Consider the following 18,414-nt stretch of genomic DNA (forward strand, 5'->3'; position numbering starts at 1 on the left):
GGGATGATTGGCTATTCCCATAAGCAGCCGGCAACAGGAACGAGCCACGAAACCGCCGGATCCAGAATCTGCCACGGCACCAGGAAGCAAGCAGATTTTCTTTTACTGCATACACTCAATGACCTCCCACTGCTTGTTTGCCTCCAGGTAGTGGTAATAAAGTAAAAGTGTCATTTTACTTTAAAGATGTTATTTCCTCTTTCCTTGTTTTGATTTCTTAAGAGTCCACGGCCTCTTTATAAGTTTTAGGTACACATTAAACCGCTCTATAGAAATAATCTACATTGTCAGTTTTACACAGGTAGTCCTTTAGATAGTCAGGTGCTTTTCTTTGTCCAGTAGTTTATCTCTTTTCTTCCTCTTGTGCATTTTCTATTTGAGTAGATCCTGGCTCAGTCACCTCCTCAGCATTTGTCTCTTCAGCCTCCTCGAGTATTACTTTCTCTTGAATGTTCCCCTTTGTAGGCGTGTTTTCGTACGTCTCAATGTCGTTTCTTATGCCCCTCTCTGTTTGAGTCTGACTACCTGCACTGTCTCTGGTAATACATTTCACAAGCCTATGTTTTAGGAGTTACAGGCAGGACTGTATTTATCATAGCCTATGGAAATTCCTTTTTCACATCTAGAATCCAGTTTCCTTTTATCTTGTTTATACCTAGCCCCCACAATGCGGGGGGAAAATTGAAGCAAACCCGGAAATGAAATAAATTGCTGTTCCACCCTCATCCACAAGGGGCTGGTGTCAGAAGCGAGCAAATCCTCATTGACTCCCATGTTAAAAATACCAATTTCACAGCAGAAATAAACATGTTTACAGCCTGGTTCCAAAACATGTTTTAGGTTTAAATGATCTAGTTTACACTCATGACAACTCTGAGGGGGGTGATTTTTTTCTCACTTTTCTGTTTAAGTGTATTAAAAGCCTAAAATTCTGTATAATTAATGAGCATCAGACCCACGTGACCGCAGAGCTAGCTCCGTGGAAAGGCCTCAGTAGAGCCTCGGTCTGGCTTGGAAACTGTTCTGTCATTTTCAGTCTCTCAACTTAGACCATTAGTTGTAGCGTTTGTGTGTTCTTTTTGGGATACTTTTTGTGCAATTGTTGGACAAAATGACTTGCTGTGGCATTAATTGCACTAATAGAGCGTCCAAGGAGTCTCCACTTCATTTTTTTCAGTAAGTAAAATTATATTTATGTATTTTAGGTCACTGCCGAGCTGAGCTTAGATTTTAACATGTACTGTTTAACCATGAAATTTAAATGTAATAGGGTAAAACCCAGTGCATTTAACATAATGCTGCACTTTAGAAAATGGGTTGAAATATAACATGTTGGTGGAGTTGGGTTCCCACTATCGGCTTGTGGAGCTCTCGGGAGACCCATGTTTTCTCCCCTCCCCGCAGCTCAGCGCATCTCTGTCTGATCGCGGCTTCTGTCTGCTGTGCAGGCTGCCGGCTTGTGGAGCTCTGGCATGGAAACTTTTCCACCCGGTTCTCTCCAGCGGCAGCTCTGCGCATCTCAGATCGCAGCGGCGCTTGTCTGCTGTGCGGCTGCCGGCTTGCGGAGGTCTCGGAGACCTCTGTGTTCCCCCCGGTTTTACCCAGCGGTCAGCCCGGCGTATCTCTGACTCAGAAGCTCTGGTGTTATGCACAGTTAACTCCGGTTGTAGCTAGGTTGCTACCTCCGTTAGCTTAGCTCCCACCTCCGCGTTAGCTTTGGGTTAGCTTCAGGTTAGCTTGTAGCTAGTTCAACCGGGTGTCGTCAGTTGATCCCAGCCTTACAGCCCCACCCTCAGCTCCTCCTCTCTTCCCTTTTATGGAATTGTCTGGGCTTGACGGAACCTGTGACACGGTCAAAATGGCGGTGGTGGCCACCTCCCATTTTAGCTCAAAAACGTGTTATTGGATTCTATGGAAACCCATTGTCCAATATTTATATGTCGATGGTTGATACACATAACATTGCGGAACCAAAAGCATTCATGTTGGACAGATCAGGTGTCTTTCTGGTAAACACATAGTAGGGTGTCTGCTGATATCGCCTACTACAGTATAACACCTATTGCAGATTTGTGCTGCTGTTTGTACAGCAAACGTCCATAAATATTTTGGGATGTTACTCTCTCACAGCATACACCGTGACATCTCAAATAAGGTTCTCCAATCTCTATTCAATTCAATTCAAGTTTATTTATATAGTGCCAAATCATGACAGGAGTCGTCTCTCTCAGCAGTTCTGTTCTGGTGTGGTGAGTAGGGTGCACTAGTCTCGTGCCTTATCCCATTACTCCTTACAAACTTGTCCAGTAAACCCTGTACCATTATCAGATCTTAAACATTTCATGCTTCCTAGAGAGCTTTGTCTGCTATGAACCCTTCTATAGCCTTTAATGTGTCACTCTTAAAAAGTATGGAAACATCATGCCACTCATCAGTAAACGTTATAGCATATTTGCACTTATTTTTCTCTACTGGTTCAATAGAAAAACACACATCAGTGTGTACCAGCTCTAGCACAGTTTCAGCATTAACGTCTGCCTGTTTGTTCCTACTTTGTGAGAACTTGCCTTGAATGCAGATTTCATAAGTGTGATCTGGCCTTTCACATTTTCCTTTTATGGTCATGCCTGTAACTACCTTCTCTAATTTTGAAACTTCATCTAGGTTACAATGGCCAATTGTCCTATGCCAGGTCTGAGTGTCATAACTATACATGTCATCATCGTTTTCACTTTCTACAGTGTCTAAATAACACAGCTTTCCATATGCAGACATTATGAATCTTATGCCATTTTTGTTTAACAACCAGCTATCTCCATCTTTAAAATGCACCTCGGCCCCATTAGCTGTTGCTGCTTTGACTGAGAAAATGTTCTGTGGAAACGATGGGACGTCAAGTGCCTGCTTTAGTCTTGTCTTCACCTGTCGTTTTTTGCTGTCCAATATGTAGACATCAGCATCTCCTTTCATCTCCACCATCCCTTTCACCTTGGTTCTGTTTGCGAGTTCGACCACGTGACTCTCTGATTTGAAGTTCTTGTCCACTGTTTTGAACTTAAAGGCATCGTTAATCATGTGAGTGGTGGCAAGACTGCTCATATTTTCCTTTTGTGTGGAGCAATCACTCATTTTGAAGAAACAAAAGGATGTGGTCTCTGCCTTCTTGCTTTCTTTTGCTTTCCTCATGTAGTCACCATCTCGTCCACGACCACCAAGCCCTCTTCCTCAGTGTGTTAAGTTCCACCGTTGCTCCTTTCGGTTTGCCTGGGAACTCTCTGGCCATGTGTCCCTTTTTGCCGCATGTGTAACAGTCATCATCAGCCAGTTCACTTTCTTTTCTCTTTGTCTTCCCATTGATCTTGTGGTCCAATTTGTTTTCATCATGTGGTCTTCCACTACACTCGCGTCACTCTTCTCATAGAGCTTTCACAACTTCTCAGTTTCGTTTTACTTGCTGAACTTTATAGTGTATTCTGTCTGGGTGACATACACGACAAATGGTTTATATGACTCAGGCAGCCCCTTTACCATCATGGCTATCTGTAGTCCATCACTGAATCTTTCTTTTGCTCTTTTTAACGACGTGAATATAGCTTCAGCTCAGATTATGTAATCAGTAACTCTTTCTGCACCAGCCATTTGAAGCGAGGACGGTTCAGTTCCTCTTGTCACTGTCGAATAACAGCATAAACGACCTTTGGCCGGTATGACTGGACCCATAACATGTTGTTAGTCATCCTTACTACATGTAACCTGCTACCAAAGAGGTTAGCTGAGCCTTTTAGCTGCTAATATTGACCGGAAGAAAGAACACAGACCCTCATCGTTCTCCTTTTGGTCTGGTGAACAGAGAACAGACCGTTTATTACGCATGTTCAGATTAAATAGAATTCCAGTGCACACAGGCGCGCACAGTTCATGTGATGTCAATAAGTAAGTCACGTGACATGACTTTGCCACTCATAATACGCTCTCTGGAAAAGAAGAAGAAGCATTCCGATATTCTTCGGCCAAAGACGGTAGAAATTCAGTGGAGATTGGGTTGTGAGCATGCGCTGACGACCGATCACCGGATACACCGGAGTTTGAAGCTGAGGCAGGTCGTTAACAAACATCCACAAACAATTAAGATAAATTTTCGCCTAATTTATCTACTGACAACGCAAAAAATAATCTTGTAAGTATAACTCACTCAACCTGGAGGTAAGTGGAGAAAATTTAGAAGGTTTACAAAACTATATTGACTGAGTTTTTGAGTTTTTCGTTATGGGTCTGAAGAAATCAGCAGCTGAGCCTGAAACACCTGGGACCAAGAGGAGCCGTCCTCAGGACTCGCCTGAGGCCTCATCTCCCCGTAAGCACATATTAGAATGATTAGATTCTATAGATAAACGGCTTCTGGGATTTGAGGGGCGACTTTATCTGCTTGAGGTTGTACACGAGGAGTTTCAGAACCTCCGAACATCTTTGGAGTTCAGCCAAGAGCAGGTTGAGCAGCTCGCCGCTGAGAACGCGTCTCTGCAGGAGCCCGTTTCTTCCCTGGAAGAGGGAATGACGCGGATCACCCAGGACAACACGATTCTGAAGGAGATGGTTTTGGACCTTCAGGCCCGTAGCATGAGGGATAATTTGGTGTTCGCAGGCCTGCCAGAGCAGAGGGGAGGGACGGAGAACTGCGAGCAAACAATAAAAAACTTTCTCCAGACCCAAATGAAGATACCTGAAGAAACGGTAAAAAACATCACCTTTCACCGGGTACATCGCTTTGGAGCTAAAAGAGTGGAAAGCAGAAGAACTCGTCCCATCGTGGCTAAATTTGAACATTTCAAGCAGAAGAATCTTGTTAAAAGTCACGGAAGTGAGCTCAAAGGGAAAGACTTAAGTGTAAATGATCAGTTCCCTAAGGAAATCCTGGATCAGCGCAGAGTCCCCTTTCCGCTGCGCAAAAAGTTTATCCAGGCTGGGAAGAGGGCTGTCCTCTCGGTGGATAAGCTTTATGTGGACAATAAACTTTACAAGGAGCGAGGAGTGACTGACTGGCTGTATTAGCCCAACATCAGGTCAGACATTTATTTTTCTTATCAGGATTCACTGGGTTTGATCACGTCAGGATTAAACAGCTGCTAAATCCGTATTCTAGATGATGAGATCACCTGTTCATCACCACCTCACACCCCTTCACCTTGTCTTTTTAGTTCTTTCTTCTTTTTTAACATGTATCTATATTTTCCTTTCCTCTTTACCTGCTTCTGTACCTTTACACCTGTATGGCACAACCACACAACTTTCCAACACTGCGTCAGACTCTGCACACACACACACACACACATATATATATATATATATATATATATGTATACATATATATATATATATACATTGATGACATTATTCTGCTGTGGTCTGGTTCAGAGTCAGAACTACTTCAATTCCGTTCATATCTGAACAATACTAACAAAAGTTTGAAACTTAGCCTAGACTTCTCCTCATCTGAAATTAATTTCCTCGACACAAAAATCTCAAAATATGATAGTGGAGATTTACACACTTCTATTTTTAGAAAACCTACTGACCGTAATACAATCCTCAGAGCAGACAGTTTCCATCCATCATGGTTAATAAACAACATCCCTACTGTTCAGTTTTAAAGACTTAGACGTATTTGTGACACAGAAGAATTTGAAAGAAATGCTACAGTTATGGGCCACAGCTTTACAACAAGAGGGTACCAGCAAAGAACTACACTCAAAGCGTATAATAAGACTAAAAGCCTGCCAAGAGAACAACTATTGGTTCCCAAAGAGAAGAACCAACAAAGATCAGATGGAGTTTATTTTGTTGCACAATTCAGTGATCAAGCCAACAAGATCAAACAAATAATTACAAAAAACTGGGACATACTGAAAAGCGACAGTATTCTTAGGGAAGCTCTCCTACTATCAGCTTCAGACGAGCCCCAACATTAAATGAACAGCTTGTTCAAAGTCACCTTCCCCACAGCAACAAAAACGTGGTTATCAACTCGAAAAGGCAACTATAAATGTGGAAATTGTGTTCACTGTAACAACATAACTAATACTAACTGTTTTGCTGATGTTTTCACAGGACGTATTTTTTACATTAATATATTTATCAATTGCAATACTTCGTGGTCTACAGACTAGAATGCCCATGTGGTTGCTTCTATATAGGAAGAACTAAACGTAAGTTAAAAGCAAGACTTGCAGAAAACAAACAAGCAATCAGATCTGGTAATCCTCTATATCCTATGGCAGTGCATTATAAAGACACAAATCATGGAAGCTGTAACTCTCTTAAAATCACAGGGATTGAACATATAAAAAATTCAATTAGAGGAGGAGATAGGCTTAAAAAACTCTTGCAAAGAGAATAATTTTGGATTTACACACCAAAAGCTACTAATTTCCCAGGTCTTAATGGAGAATTAGATTTCACTCCTTATTTATAATCTCATGTTTTCTTACCATTTGTGTACCATATTTATATTTTTTTCTCAAATTCTATAAGTGAAATTTAATATTTGTAAGTATTCATCCTTACAATATGACTGTTTAGATGTTAAAAGTTTTTTGTGTTATACTGGTCATCCAATCAGAATGCTGTCTACCTGCCCAACTTCAGCAGGTGTCATTGATTAGCCTTTTTAACATGAAAGTGAGTGAACATACAAACATTTTGAGCCCTGACGAAGGCCCTGTGGGCTGAAACGCGTTGGCATTGATGTTTTTAACTATTTAAGACATGTACTAATAAAGGCTTTTTATTTTTGTACCTCCTGAGTGCCTCAGATCTCCTTTTGCCAACATTCTTGTTCATTATTGTCTATTTTTGTGGACGTAATAGGAGGGTCACAGAATATATCATTGACTTTCATGCTATTGCCGCAGTCAGTGACTGGAATGAGCCTGCCCTTATGGATATGTTCTATCAAGGTCTCTCTGATAGTATCAAGAATGAAATGACCACCCGAGAATTTCCCAAGACCTTGGTAGAATTGGAGGACCTCGCTACTAGAATTGACCTCCGGCTCATGGAATACAGGAGAGACAGGAGAAACAGGAGCATGACTCAGCCTCCGTTTACCTCCTACCGTCCTGCCCGACAGTCGTCATCTGTGGAGTTACTGCGTGTTGGTGGCTTTTCCTCCACTCCCAGCAACAAGACTGAGGAACCCATGCAAATCGGCAGGTCGCAGTTATCACCAGAAGAAAAGACCAGAAGAAGAAACCTGAATCTTTGTTTGTATTGTGGCAATTCAGGGCACATGGTTCGGAACTGCCCATTAAAAGGGCAGCCCAGTAGATAAACAGAGGCATCTACTGGGTCGGATTAATCCAAAGTCCTCGACCAGACCCCTGGTCACAGCCATCTTTTCTCACGCAAACCAGGAGACTAAGCTTCCAGTATTTATTGATTCTGGCGCAGACACAGAGTTCATGGACTACAACACAGCCAAGACCCTGGGTCTCATCCGACCATCATCCTCTCCAGCAGGTGTGGGTTTTCTCTTTGTTGGGAAGAAAGATGGATTCTTCAGACCCTGTATCGACTACGGATCCCTTAACGATATCACCATAAAAAAACCGCTATCCATTACCTCTCATAAAAGCCGCATTTGACACTCTTCAAGGAGCCCGAATATTTACGAAACTGGACTTAAGCAATGCCTATCATTTAGTTTGCATGCATGAAGGCGACGAATGGAAGATGGCATTCAACACCCTCACATGACACTATGAGTATCTCGTCATGCCATTTGGTCTGACTAATGCCCCAGCTGTTTTTCAGGCTCTCATCAACAACGTTCTTAGAGACATGGTGGGAAGTTTTGTGTTTGTATATCTCAATGACGTCTTAGTGTTTTCTCCTGATCCAGAGACCCACAAGAAACACATACAAGCTGTGCTTCTCTGCCTCCTCCAGAATAGCCTGTTCGTTACAGCAGAAAAGTGTGAATTTCATCGTACCACTGTCTCTTTTCTTGGTTTCACCATCTCTCCCAATCAGATTGCCATGGATCCTGCCAAAACTTCTGCCGTTGTCAACTGGCCCATCCCCACGACCCGTAAACCGCTTCAATGGTTTCTTGGATTTGCCAATTTCTACCGCAGATTCATAAGGGGATACAGTAAGATCGCCACACCTCTTCATGCCCTCACCTCCAGCAAGGTCAGTTTCCATTGGAATAAGTCAGCTGAAGACTCATTTCAAAAACTTAAAGACATGTTCACGTCTGCTCCTATCCTGCACACCCCCAATACCACAAGACAGTTCTTTGTTGAAGTAGATGCCTCGGCTTTCGGCGTTGGGGCTGTCCTCAGTCAGAGGGCCCAGGACGATAAAGGGCATCCCTGTGCATTTTTTTCCAATACCCTTTCATCCACAGAGCGTAACTACGATGTCGGAGACCGGGAGCTTTTGGGCATAAAACTTGCATGGGAGGAATGGAGACAATGGCTGGAGGGGGCTGTCACACCATCCATTGTATGGACCGACCATAAGAATCTGGAATACATCAAGACAGCGAAAAGACTCAACTCTCGACAAGCCAGGTGGGCCCTATTCTTTAGTCAATTTAACTTTACTTTGTCTTATCGCCCAGGAGAGAAGAACACAAAACCTGACGCCCTGTCCAGATCAATGGAACCCTCAGTATCTGACCAGGTCCAGGACCATGACTCATTGATCCTCCCACAGAAAGTTCTTCTTGGGTGTTTAGACTGGAACTGGAGAATCACTCAGACAGGCCCATCAACAACATCCTGTACCTTCCCAGTGTCCTCCTGATCGCTTCGATCCCAGGTACTCACCTTTTGTCATAGTTCCAATCTTTATTGTCATCCAGGCGTCTACAAAACACTTCTGGTGGTCTACTCTGTTGAAAGACATTAAGGAGTTTGTTTAAGCCTGTCCTACCTGTGCCCAAGCCCAGACTTCCCGCAGACCCTCAGCAGGACTGTTATGCCTGTTGCCTATTCCTCGCAGTCCCTAGTCTCATCTCAGCATGGATTTCATTACGGGTCTTCCCCCTTCTGACCTATAAAGATAATCCTCACCATTGTGGGCCGTTTTTCGAAAATGTCGCATCTGGTTCCCCTCAGGAAACTCCCTTCTGCCAAGGACATGGCCGACATCATGGCTAAGGAGGTTTTCTGCCTTCATGGACTGCCCTTGAACATTGTTTCCAGTTGAGGACCTCAGTTTGCCTCTGGCTTCTGGAGAGAGTTCTGTGCTCGTCTGGGCATTCAAGCGAGTCTCTCATCTGGTTTTCACCCCCAGACTGATGGACAATCGGAAAGAATCAACCAGGAGGTGGAGACCAGGCTTCGTGTGCTCTGTGAGGATGATTCTACCTCCGTAACCTGCCGTGGGTGGAACATTCCCTCAATTCCCTTCCATCGAGCTCCACAGGTGTGTTCCCTTTCTATGCTGTATACGGGTTTCAACCTCCCGTCTTCTCCATGCAGGACCATGTGTCTAGGGTTCCGTCGGCCCGGGCGGCCACCCTTAGATGTCATCGAGCATGGCAGGTGGCTTGCAGGAACCTCGTCCGCTCATCGGCCATCTTCTCACGCTCTGCCAATCGTCGCCGAATATCTGCTCCTGTCTACAGTCTTGGGCAACGGGTCTGGCTGTCTACTAAGGACGTTCCCCTAAGGGGTGGGTTGTCATAAGCTGGCTCCTCGTTTCATCGGACCCTTCCCAGTGTACAAGGTCATCAATCCTGCGGCAGTCCGCCTCCGTCTCCCCAGACCTCTTCGCATCCACCCCACATTCCATGTTTCCAGGATCAAGCCCTTCGTCTCCTCGGCACTTGTGCCCACCTCCGGGCCCCCTCCGCCCGCCCGGCTGGTGGGGTTGGGCCGCTCTGGGATGTCAGGTGGCTCCTACGATCCAGGCGCTGGGGTTGTTGACTTCAGTACCTGGTGGACTGGGAGGGGTTTGGCCCTGAGGAGCGTTCCTGGATCCCCACCAGGGACATCCTCGATGGGTCCCTCGTCCGCGACTTCCACCGGACCCATCCTGACCAGCCTGGTGGACCGGCTGGTACCGGTCCTTGAGGCGGGGGTGCTGTCATGTTCCTGTTCCTGCCATGCCCTGTTTCCACAACAACCCCAGTCAGCACCTCATCATCTTCATCCATCTCACCTGTTCCTGCCATCAGCTCATTACACACACCTGCTCCCCCAGCTATATATTCACCAGCCAGCACCAGTTTCCTGCCAGATTATTGAACGCTCTGCTAGTAAATTCTCCAGCCTTGTCACTCACCTTGCCGTCATAGATCCAGAACCTCACTCCGTCCCCGACCTCGCCCTTTGGATTACCCTGTCTGCACCGTTGCTTCTCTGATCCTCTGGCTCTGATCCTGCTACGTCCTCGACCTCACCTTTTGGATTACCCTGTCTGCACTGCCTCTTTGCTGATTCTCTGGCTCCGACTCTGCTCTGTCCCCGACCTGGATATTTGGATTCCCCTATCGGACATTTCCCACCTCAGATCTTCTGGTAACGACCTCCTGTCTCCTGATTTAGTCTCTGCTTCTCCCCTTTTAATAAACATCCTTAAAACGTGTCATTCTGTGTTGGGTGTTTCTTACGGGTCCGCCAGTTAAACACATGACAATTTCTCAGGCTTGTCCTGCGGGAAAGGATGACTTGACCCTCTGACAGGTGCTGAGGATAGTCGAGGATCGGTGCCATGGGTGCCTTGGGATGCGACATTGGAGTAGGTTCAACTGATGGTGGACGGACCGAGTCGTGTGCAGGAACTGTAGGCGCAGGAGGACTTGCATCCTAGTCTGCAAAAGACATGGGTAGAACCTCCTTGTCCTTTGGTGAGGCGCTAAACAAGTCACAAAGAACAGACCTCAGAAAGGAGCGCAGGTAAAATTGGGACATGCTACTGGACCCAGCTCTTGACCTTGGAGGAGTAGGGCTGTTGCCAGCATGGTCGCGGCATGGTGAGCATTGGTCAGGGCGGCGGTCACCTGAGCAAGATGACCCCCTCCTGGAGGAGTTTGGAGAATGTTGTTGGAGGACGAAACTGTGGATGTTTTTAGCCTCCTGCCATTTGTCTGAGATATTTCATAGAGTTAGAATCAATGTTTATAGTACCATTAGGTACCCATTGGTACTGTAATGAGGATGTAAAGTCTCAAGAAGCCTTAATCTTCCTCCACATCCGCTTCATTTTATGAACCGAAATAAGGTTTGAACAGCCGCAGGTAGAATTTCTGTGGGTCTTTAGAGAGACCTTGTTTGATGGACATAGCCAATCTCAGGCCAGCTACTTTAGCTGTGCCCATGAATTCTTCCTCTAGTGACATCTGCAGGCGGGGTGTAGTCATTTCTGATTTCATCCCGATGGCAGTCAACTCCCCCACAGTGCTGTCAGAGATTAGTTTATTCAGGAAGATCTTATCCTGGACTGTGGCTACAGGGTGTCTTTCTAAATGACAGCAAAGGTCACAGAGATTATCACAAACTTTATGTGAAACCCCCAGATGCGGCTCAAATTTGGTGATGTTTCTGGCCATCCTGTACACATCAGTGGTTGTGACTGCTGGGACAAGAGGGCTGGTGTGAGAAGCGACAGCAGCTGTAGAAGCAGATAACACAGCTGGAGTAGGGGTAAGCGAGACCGCCCCCTCATGACTGGGTCCAGCTGGGTTGAGCTGTGGCGGATACGCAATAGCAGAGGAGGCCTGCTTTTCAGCTGCCTCCAACTTTTGTGTCAGATCAAGAATGCCTTTCTCCTGATCTCCTATCTTCACTGCACATCGGGCATGATCAGCTTTAAGACATTTTTATTCCTATGTTTACTTAATAACTTAGTGATCCTCTTCCCTGCCTTGTTTTTTTCGTTCTCAGAAACCATAATGTCTTCAGACAGAGATGTATGTGCCTCTTTCCCTTACTCAGTTTTTCCATTTGTTGCTGCGCCCATCTGTGGCTTTCCACCTCATTCTGCTAGAGGTGATATAATAGGATGGCGAAACGACCAAAAGCTTCAATTCTAGTTGAGGTTTTAATCTGATCTAGGTCAGCAAGGACTTTCTCCTCTTGGTCAGGAGTTGTAGACCACATCACATCCTTGATGAAGCCGGATAAAGAGCTCTGTTCAGATAAGGCTTGGATAGCCGAGTCGGCATACTGGCCTAAAGTCATAGTAGCCAGCTCACTCTCACTATCAGCATCAGCAATAGACATGTTGCTAACCTGGCAGAAGAGAGATCTCTGTGTGTAGCCTCACCCCGTGTCGAGTCAACACATTTTCATCTGGATTTTGTGCAGCAGAAACCATTTAAAAGAGGGAGGACTATCTGGTAAAATATTTTGAGCTGATTAGAGGACACACAAGGTAGTACCCGGCTGGCACTGGCTACTATATTTTGGCTTTAGCCAATCACAGTAAGAACTCAAATGACGTATACCATGTGAATCTCGAAAACAACAACTCGCTCAAGTTTCATTCATTTACTCGCACAGCAATTACCATGTCTTCGGGTGATTTCTGCCAGTTTTGCGAGAGGAATATGTACATAAAGGGCAGGGTTTCCTCCAGTGCTGTATAAGCCTGGTGGCTGCCAAGATTGCCTTGGTCACCTGCCAGGTCCCCATCCCCAGCCCTACATTGAAGTGAAAATAGGCCTATATGAAGGCCAGACCTGGCAGGTCCAAACATATTGTGAGAGTCTGCTGAGAACGTCTGGCGGAGTCTCCTGTCAGAAGAAGTTTCAATTCTCACCTCCAACAGAACTTCCAAAATGTGTGGGGGGAAGCGGTGGACATTGAGTTAGAGTGGGCCATGTTCTGTGCTTCCATTGTCAAGGTGGCCAACCGGAGCTGAGGCTGCAGGGTTGTTGCTGCCTGTCGTGGTGGCAATCCTCGAACCCACTGGTGGACACCGACAGTTATGGATGCCGTCAAGCTGAAGAAAGAGTGCTATAGGGTATTTTTGGCTTGTGCAACTCCAAAGGCAGCCAATGGGTACCGGCAGGCCAAGCAGAATGTAGAGGTCAGAAGCAAAAACCCGGGTAAGGGAGTGAGACCATGGCACAAGACTTCCATACGGTTTTGAGGAGATTCTGGTCCACCATTCGGCGCCTCAGAAGGGGAAAGCAGTATCCAGTCCGAGTGATTTATGAGGATCTAACCCGAGTAACTCGCCAAGTACCTCATTTACCTGAAACAACTGAATGAAAAAACAGAAATTGGTTGTGGGGAGGGAATCGTTGCATTTAGCTGAGTTGAGGTCAGCGGTCCCAGTGATGGGTGAAGCTGTTGCAAATGCATGACCGGATTTGAAAAAGTGATTAATGAAAGAATTTACCATTTTAGTTTTATCTGAGACAACATTGTCCTCAGATTTGGTTGCATTTGGCATGTGTGCGGACTTGAGATAAAGGAGTTTTTGAAATGTGGCTCAGCATCCTCAACAGTAAGAATGAGGCCGTTGTCGCCCTCTACTGCCCGCTCTCCCCTCTCCGACGATGCAGTCCCATGCGTGGTCCAGCGTGTAAACTCCGTCGTCCCTGTTCATGGTCCCACATCCACGTCTCCTTATCTCGATTGCTTCCTTGATCCATCTTTTGTATTTTTGTTGTTCAGTGGTTATGATCCGTGTGTTGTCCCAGAGGGCGACAACGTCCTCTGCTGCCCGCAGATGAACGGAGAAGGAAGTGACGCGCCACCATCAGCGTCAGCCTGAAGAAGCCGGCAGCCGTCGGCGAAACTGTAGCTACAAAACAGGTAAACAAAACTGTTTCTGTGTTTAAAAAAGAACGAAAGCATGGAATTAGAACCACGACACAGTAAGAACACACCTAAGATGAGTAAGAATGAGGTTAATTCTATGCCATTGTTCTTTTTCCAAGTCATGTAAAAAGGCCTGTTGATTCAAGTTTTTTAGCATTCCTTAACTGATAATTATGGGAGGTTGTGTAATGTTTGTACAGTTGCGGACAAAAGCAGTGATACAATGGTCACTGAGGCTTTGGCTGAAACCTGCAGATGAATGTGTTTTTGGTCTGTTGGTGAGAATTATATCAATTAATGTGCAATTACTGAAGGACTTCTTGGTAAATCTAGTTGGAGGTTGCACAAGCTGGGAGAGGTATCTAGCTGAAGTTGCAGGAAAGTAGACGGCTCAAGCATGTCCCCGTTCAAATCACCTAATAACAAGAATTCAGAGGAGGTATAAGAGGCAATGAATTCACTGACAGGAGACATGGCACAGGCAGGGGTAGATAAGGGCCTGTAACAACCAACAACCAACAACAACCAAAGAGTAGTTTTTTGAGAGATTATTTTTTAGTAACAGCAGCTCAGTTTGGGCAAGGATTTAGATAACATGACTGAACACTGCAAATGGTCCTTACAGTAAATAGCAATGCCCCCACCCTTGGTTGGTTTATCCTGACGAAATACGTTATAAGCAGGGATAGACACGGCAGAGTCAGGTACTGACTTCTTGAGCCAGGTCTCTGAAATCACTAAAACATCAGGTTTAGGTGTCTGAACATAAACTTTCAGTTCATCTTTTTTGGGAAGGAGGCTCAGAATGTTTAAATGCAAAAATCCCAAAGCTTTACGACTGCAGAAGCAATCAAAGGTCATTGTCTTCATGCTAGAAGCTAAAGAGGAGACTGTTAGTATGGAGGAAGGTAGACGTGACAACAGGTTTGTTAACTGGAAAATCAGAGACTGGCCCTGGTTTTGGTTGAATGTTCCCAGAGATAAGTACCAATAAAAAAATCAACCCTCTTTTCAAAGGTTTAGAAGTGGAATGTGTCCCACACTTTGTGTCAGATCTAGCATCAGGAAAGTCATTTAGAGGTATGATAAAGCTGTAAAGCCATTACACATTAGTTGGACTAAGCCTGATAATTCAGATAAAGGAGGACAGAGAAATGGTGACGCTTTGTTTCGAAGCATGCAGTAACCTTCACATGTTCCTCCAAAAGGTAGAACAAAGAGTCTCATGAGGAACTTTAACTAGGGACACAACAGTACCACTTTTTTCCAAACCGATACTATACCGATACTTGGATCTGAGTACTCGCTGATACCAATCACCGATACCGATCACTGATACCGATACTTCTACATCACACAAAAAAAGACTATGAATTGGAACACAGGTTTTATGTTCTTCTCTGCTTTCACCAGGAAAAGACTGTGAAGTAGATCAAAAGTAAAATATCTGAATAGAAATGATCACAAAACTAAAATATTAGGTGAACAGAAATGTGAAGCCACTTTCAGGCAACTGCATTGGTATCTGTTCCTTGTATTGGCTAACTTTTACCGGTGCATCCCCAACTTTAACAGTATTACATAATGTTAGCAAACTCAGGGCGGTGATGAGTGGTGATATTTTGTATTTCAAGGTATATTACAGGTTTAGGAGTATTAACTATAAGAGCACACAAACACAAATATGTATAACAGTTAAACTATAGACCAACAGACAAACAATAGACTGGTAGGGCTGCCATCTTGGGGAAAAAAAAAGATGGCCTCGCCGGAAACCAGCTCAACTTACTGCAGAGCCGCATCAACAAACACAGACCCACAACATCCAGAGCCTTATGGAACACCGAGCAGATCTCACCCACCCCCGGGGCCTTACCACTGAGGAGCTTTTTGACCACCTCTGTGACTTTGGCCCCAGAAATTTGAGAGTTCAACCCAAAGTCTGCAGACTCTGCTTCCTCACTGGAAGACGTGTTGGTGGAATTGAGGAGGTTTTCAAATGATCCCACCCACTGATCCACAACATCCCGAGTAGAGGTCAGCAGCACACTGTAAACAGTGTTGGTAGTGCACTGCTTTCACCTCCTGAGATGCTGGATGAAGAAGAAGAAGCAGAAACAATCTTTTCTACAGCGCCTCTCAAGATAAAAATCACGAGGCGCTTCACAAAAACAAAAATGTAAAAATATAAAAAGAATTTAGAAAATGATTAAAAATATTTTTAAAATGAGCCAAAAATAGACAATTGTGATTAAAAAATGTTAAGAAAGAGAGAGAGTGAACAGGAAAGAGGGAAATCGGTGGATCCTGAGGAAGGTGGAATAGGTGGGGAGAGCAGAATAAAGAGAGAGAGGTGAAGAAGGTCATACAAAAGCCAGCTTGAACAAGTGAGTCTTCAGCTGCTTTTTAAAGGAGACCACTGAGTCCACTGATCTCAGGCTCAGGGGGAGACAGGTCCAGAGTCTGGGGGCCACAGCAGCAGATGATCTGTCACCTTTGACCTTTAGCCTGGTGCTGCACAACCAGTAGGCTTTGATTACTGGACCTCAGGGACCTGCTGGGGGTGTAGGGACTAAGAAGATCACCAATGTAAGATGGTGCTTGTCCATGTAAGGCCCTATAGACCAGAACCAGGACCTTGAAATGAACCCTGAGGCTGACTGGCAGCCAGTGAAGCTGGAGGAGAAGCGGGGTGATGTGGGTGTGTTTGGAGGACTTGGTCAGAAGCCGAGCACAGGCGTTCTGAACCACCTGTAGACGGTTCAGGGAGGTTCTGCTCAGACACGTGAAAAGAGAGTTACAGTCAGTGGCGGACTGGTAATCGGGAGAAACAGGAGATTTCCCGGTGGCATGGCCGTTAAACTGGCCTGCTCAGTGAATGCCGGTCATGATGTGTAATATCTAAATAAACAATCCGCCGTGCAGCTCATCAGGGCATTTGCTGTCCTGATGCTCACACAAACGGAGCAAACTGGGCACAAAGACACCCCCTCCTCTCACGTTGTCGAGGTGTGGCAAAGCGCTGCAGACACCCACCACCCCTGAGCGGCTAGCACCACCGCACCTTTGGCCCCAGAGGCAAAATGGACCCAGACGGACCAGGAAAGGTGGAGCAGAAAAGGAGAGATTGAAAAAGGAAGAAAGCTCTGGCCACAGATGCATGTCCAGGCTGGCCTGTATGCGATCATGTTGGGAGAACCGGTTTAAGGTGGAGTTTTTGGGCCAGTTTAATTATCACGCAGCGCGCAATGCTGGGCGAGTGGGGTGGGTTGGGGAGGGAGAAACAGCGGCTGTCAGGAACGGATCATGATGATCAGGTTCTGATGACAAGAGTCATCCTTTAGGGACAGAGAGCAGAGCTTTGGACCGGTACCAGCACCGCCGCCACTTCTAAATATAACCTTTCAGCCTGTCAGTACTTTTTTCTAGGGTACAGTGCGTACCTGTACGTTTTATGGATATTCATTAGGCAAAATCTCAGAGATTATTGAAAAGATCTCTGTGTGTCCTCTAACATGAGTCATCCAGTCTGGCACGCGCTCCATAAATCAATCAAATCAAAGATACTTTATTCATCCCAGAGGGAAATTAGAAGGGATGCATTTTGCACAAAAGGCGCATCACCTTCAGCTCAGGCAGAGGAGAGAAAATAAAATAGTTTCCCCACACCGTACACATTCCCGCGATGACTGACAGCAGCATCAGCTGACCAATCAGTGGTTAAACGCTCCGACAGGCAGGTAGATCCATGGCAGAGAAACGGTTTCTAAACAGAAATATGGATTGTGAGCAAACACAAGACATATAACGTCAAAAGAGGAGTGTGCTTTACCTTGTGGTCATAAACATCCAGCTGCTTCTGATCATGAGACAGATGAGGTGACAATTCTGGCCTGGATTAGATTTTACAGCAGCCTGATGATCATTTATGACATTTCTTGTTAAATGCATAAACCTTCACCTCTGGCTTATATTGTGTCTGGCATATTTCATCTAATGTGCAGGAGGCACGTTTAACAGAATAAAATAGAATTTCAGTTCATGCAACATAAGTACAGATTATAGCAGCAGGCCACACATATTTATATTTTAGAGCACAGCATCAGGGCACATGTCGAGTTTTCATTTAGTTGTTTTACACTTTTACATCAGCAGGCGCCCAACCTGACTCACTTTTAGTGCTCAGCGTAAATTGGGCGGTGGCCTGGGATGGTTTCAAAATTCCCGGCCTGAATTATTGTCCCAGTCTGCTCCTGGTTGTAGTAGTAAGTAGTGAGCGTGAGGAGATGAAGGTGTGGAGAACTGTCTCAAGTTCAGAGCGGGACAGAATGGGACTCAGCTTAGCAACGTTCCTGAGATGGAAGAAGGAAGAACCAACAAGAGAACTGGCATGAGAATCCAGGGTGAGAGCTGGGTCAAAGGTCACGCCAAGATTCCTGGTGGAGGTTTTCGTGTAAGAGGCAAGCTGACCCAGAGAGTCTCTGACTTTGGGAACCTGCTTGTCTGGGGCACAGATGAGGATCTCAGTCTTATCTTCATTCAGCTGTAGGCGCTGAACATGGTACATGAGACACATTACAGTACATTATCATTCCCGCAGGAACCAACGACATCCACAAACAACAGTCAGAAG

At 45.3% G+C, this 18,414-nt stretch overlaps 1 protein-coding gene across 4 annotated transcripts in view; it reads right to left on the reverse strand.

The window, feature by feature from the left end:
* LOC107373568 (calcium-dependent secretion activator 1) overlaps positions 1–18,414 on the reverse strand; it is a 603,181-nt gene that overhangs the window by 340,400 nt on the left and 244,367 nt on the right. The window lies entirely within an intron of this gene.

This window comes from Nothobranchius furzeri, chromosome 3 (genome assembly GCF_043380555.1).
Source record: "Nothobranchius furzeri strain GRZ-AD chromosome 3, NfurGRZ-RIMD1, whole genome shotgun sequence".
Lineage (NCBI taxonomy): Eukaryota > Metazoa > Chordata > Actinopteri > Cyprinodontiformes > Nothobranchiidae > Nothobranchius > Nothobranchius furzeri.